The 4,784-nt window shown below is 49.4% G+C and overlaps 1 pseudogene; it reads right to left on the bottom strand.

Moving 5' to 3' along the window:
* Window positions 1–3,662: 3,662 nt before the first annotated feature.
* Window positions 3,663–4,334, bottom strand: LOC138074336 (adipose-secreted signaling protein pseudogene; annotated as a pseudogene).
* Between the last annotated feature and the right edge of the window lie 450 nt (window positions 4,335–4,784).

The following is a 4,784-nucleotide window of genomic DNA, read 5'->3' as shown; positions in this document are numbered from 1 at the left end:
CTCCACGTCGCACTCGGAGTCTTTCTTATGCTCCTTCTCCAACTCCTCCATTTCCGCAAAACAAAACAAAAATGTTAATTAAAAAAAGTAAAAATCACAAAACAAAGATTGCTCTGAGGGCCAGGAGAAATTATGAGTTAATAAGAACATTCTTGGCGCGAGACCGGCCTGTTCTGCGCGTGCAGCGCCTTAGGCCGCGAGTGCGTTGTGAGGGAAGCGGGCCAGCGCCGCGCTGAGATCGCACGCGGCCGGCAGGGGGAGCCTCACGCGGCCGGCACGGGGAGCCGCGCGCCGCCTACAGGGGGAGCCGCGCGCCGCACGTCGGCCCCGCCCCTCCCGGCCCCGCCTCGCCCCGGCAGTGGCGGAGGAAGGAGCCGAGCTAGCGCGAGAGGGCCCGGGGTTTCTCGATGAGCTAGGGCATGGCTTGCTACCGCAAGCGCTTTCCGCACCTTTGCTTTGGGGCCCGGCGGTCACGGGACTGGAGCTGCGGCCGGCGGTATCAGACAGGAAGCGTTGCCGCAGACAGACCGCAGGCCGAGCCCGCCCAACGCTGCCGGCAGAGAGGGAGAGCTGGGTCAGGTCCCCGTGCAGCGCCATCTCCGGGCTTGTGAGACGCAGACCCCGGAAGGAACTGTCGCCTCTGACAGACTTTTCTGAAGCCAGAATGTGATCTTAGCCCCGAAGAGTGCTTTTGAGTCCACCAACTGCTGTCTTTTTCACACCCCCTTCCCCCCAAAGTCGCCTTAAGTAGGCAAAAACAAAAATATTAGTCAGGAGTTTTTAAATCATCAGCTGATTTATTAATAACTGATGTATCTTGTATTTCTTTTTTCCCCCCTCATCAACTCTTTGGTTACCCTGGAGTACAGATTGTATAGGAAAAGCAGGTTAAATGCTTTATTTTTTCCCCTTTATTAATTTTTATAATAATATGGGTGCCTGAGTGAGTGAGTCAGTGATAATCGCTCAGCCGTGTCCGACTGCGACCCTGTGAACTGACTGGAGCCCACCAGGCTCCTCTGTCCATGGAATTCTCCAGGCAAGAATACTAGAGTGGGTTGCCATTTCCTTCTCCAAATATGGGTGCCTAGCAACATCCAAAAATTACCAATTATTATTTTTAAATGAAGTGACTAGATTTTTATAATTTGATTTCAGCCTGTTAAAAAGTTTTAAATTCAAACTCATTTAAAACAAAGCCAAGTGAGCTCCACCTGCCAAGTGAGAGGAAGACTCCAATATGACAGGCTGCTTCTGCATAGCAAGTATTTAGTACCCACCCTGGAATCTTCAGAGTCTAAGCACATATTGGGTCTTGAAAGGTTTTTCATGTAAATGTCAGGAAATAGGATTTTCTGACTCCTCAATTTACTTCACTTTTCAGTAGATGGAGTGGCTTTGTCATACTATTATTTTACTGTTTAGATCTTATTTAAGCCACTGCTATCTAAAACAGTGGTTGTCTTTTAAACTTATTTGATGCTGGAGAAAGTGTGGAGAAAGGGGAATCATATGCAGTATACTGCTGCTGCTAAGTCGCTTCAGTCGTGTCCGACTCTGTGCGACCCCATAGACAGCAGCCCACTAGGCTCCTCTGTCCCTGGGATTCTCCAGGCAAGAACACTGGACTGGGTTGCCATTTCCTTCTCCAATGCATGAAAGTGAAAAGTGAAAGTGAAGTCGCTCAGTCGTGGCCGACTCAGCAACCCCATGGACTGCAGCCTACCAGGCTCCTTCGTCCATGGGATTTTCCAGGAAAGAGTACTGGCGTGGGTTTCCATTGCCTTCTCCACCTACACAGTATAGAGATTCCTTAAAAAACTAAAGCTAGTAATCAGGCTTGTAGGCATATATCTGGAAAAGACAAAAACTAATTCAAAAAGATACATTGACCCCAATGTTAAAAGCAGCACTATTTACAGTAGCCAACACATGGAAGCAACCCAGATGTGCACAGATAGATGAATGGATAAGAAAGACATATACACACACGCACACGCACAAACACACACACACTGGAACATTACTCAGTCTTAAAGAATGAAATATTGTCATTTGCAGCAACATGGAAGGGCATAAAAAAATAAGTGAAGTAAAGCAGAGAAAGAGAAATATTATATGATATCACTTATATGTGGGGAAATAATACAAATTAATTTATTTACAAAGCAGAAACAGACTCACAGACATACAAGCAAACTTATGGTTACCAGAGGGGAAAGTGGGAGGTGGGGAGGGATAAGTTAAGAGTATGAGATTAACAGATACTGATATATAAAAAACAACAAAGATTTATTGTATAGCACAAGGAACTATATTCAATATCTTACAAAACCCTATCATGGAAAGGAATCTAAGAAAAGATCTGAATTACTTTGCTGTACACCTGAAATACAATATTGTAAATCAACATCAACTGTACTTCAATAAAAACAAAATTACCTACAGTTAATACACACAAAAAAAACTTACTTGAATATTCCTCACCTCAACCCCATAAGCCAGGCAGAATAGTAATAAATATGCAAAGAACTAGACTTCTTTGTGTTTTTAACACCCCTTCACCTACATCCTCCATTGTTCAGTTCAGTTCGGTTCAGTCGCTCAGTCGTGTCCGACTCTTTGCGACCCCAGAAATCAGCACGCCAGGCCTCCCTGTTCAACACCAACTCCCGGACTTCAGCCAAACTCATGTGCATTGAGTCAGTGATGCCATCCAGCCATCTCATCCTCTGTCGTCCCCTTCTCCTCCTGCCCCCAATCCCTCCCAGCATCAGAGACTTTTCCAGTGAGTCAACCCTTTGCATGAGGTGGCCAAAGGATTCGAGTTTCAGCCTCAGCATCAGTCCTTCCAGTGAACACCCAGGACTGAGCTCCTTTAGAATGGACTGGTTGGATCACCTTGCAGTCCAAGGGACTCTCAAGAGTCTTCTCCAACACCACAGTTCAAAAGCATCAATTCTTCGGCACTCAGCTTTCTTCACAGTCCAACTCACATCCATACATGACCACTGGAAAAACCATAGGCTTGACTAGATAGACCTTTGTTGGCGAAGTCATATCTCTGCTTTTGAATATGCTATCTAGGTTGGTCATAACTTTCCTTCCAAGGAGTAAGCTTTTTTTTTTTTTTTAATCCACTGGAAGTTTTATTTCTTCAGGATTTTATCCCAACCAGTCATTTAAAAACAACACAGACCTAGGGGGTAGGGATTGGGAACGGCATCTCCCTCCTCCTCACCATGGACAGCAGTGGAAAAAACGGAGTAGACAAGAGAGGTGGCTAAAGCGAGACAGCTCCACCACAGAGCCAGCTCCCTCCTCTCCTAGGCTCTGACTGGAGCCCTTATGGCTGGGGTTGGGGTGGGTACAAGCCACCCCTGGCCCTCCTCAGATAGCCTCCTTGGGGGCTCAATCCATTTCTTCCAGCAGGAGGCTGAGGCACACAGGAGAAAGTGGGAGAAGAGGGCGTTGGAGGGGCAGGGAGGTGGCACATTAAATGAGGTGAGAGGCATGGGCAAGGCTCTAGCGTAGAGGCCCATGGACCCTCCGCCTGCACACCCACCCTGGGGAAGGGGGAGGAAGCCGCACCATCATGCAGCATCTGGGGGATGAGGCTGGGTTTAAGGCCGAGGGCCCTGAGGCAGGTGGCACCGAGGGCCTCAGTCGAAGCTGCGCCAGTCACTATGCTCGGAGTCGTATTCTAGCTCAGCACCCACACACCTGACGCCGTCTAGCAGCATGGGTGTGCCATGGTGTCGGTCCATGACGCGTGCCTGCACCATCACGCGCACGCAGGTGTCGCGGCCACCTTCACAGGCTAGCAGCATCTCCTCCTTGAGGACGCCCTCCTTGTGTGCTGAGTACTCACACTTGACGCTGTAACCTTCTGGGATGGGCATGACGCTGAGGAGCTTGAGGTGCAGGCTGGGGACAGGTGTCTCTCGGACGTCCTTGCTCAGCCTGTGCACTGGGGGTAGAGTGAAGGTAATCTCATACCTGTGCAGGATCTTCAGGAAGCCAACCTTGACCAGAAAGCTGCTGTCGCTCTCCTGGGTGACCATGACCACAGAGTCATGTACCTTCTCATCAAAGTGGACGTGACTCTGGGAGCTTTCTGCATCGTAGCTTGCTGCGAAGCGGATACTCCGGACTCTGGACTTGCTGCCCTTGTTGGCTGCAGCCATGGACGCCCTCCCTGCCACAGGGTGAGACACGCAGCTCCTGCCGGACTCCACCAGTCACGCTCAGCAGCCTCCCATGCTCCAGGGACACCAGCAGGAGCCGTGCGGGAAGCACCCCGAGGCCGCGACGGTCAGGGACGACCGCAGCGGCGGCAGCTCTGGAGACCGCGGCAGCAGCCGGGGCTCAACGCCGAACATGAGAGAGCCCCGCGCCGCCGCCACCCGCTGCCGGAGTAAGCGTTTTTTAATTTCATAGCTGCAGTCACCATCTGCAGTGATTTTGGAGCCCCCAAAAATAAGGTCTGACACTGTTTCCTCTGTTTCCCCATCTATTTCACATGAAGATATGGGACCAAATACCATGATCTTCGTTTTCTGAATGTTGAGCTTTAAGCCAACTTTTTCACTCTCCTCTTTCACTTTCATCAAGAGGCTTTTTAGTTCCTCTTCACTTTCTGCCATAAGGGTGGCGTCATCTGCATATCTGAGGTTATTGATATTTCTCCCGGCAATCTTGATTCCAGCTTGTGCTTCTTTCAGCCCAGCGTTTCTCATGATGTACTCTGCATATAAGTTAAAAAAGCAGGGTGACAATGTACA

The sequence above is a fragment of the Capricornis sumatraensis genome, chromosome 2 (genome assembly GCF_032405125.1).
Source record: "Capricornis sumatraensis isolate serow.1 chromosome 2, serow.2, whole genome shotgun sequence".
NCBI classification, from domain to species: Eukaryota; Metazoa; Chordata; class Mammalia; order Artiodactyla; family Bovidae; genus Capricornis; species Capricornis sumatraensis.
Note: the sequence above shows the minus strand (reverse complement) of the source record. Positions and strands in the feature narration are given on the sequence as shown.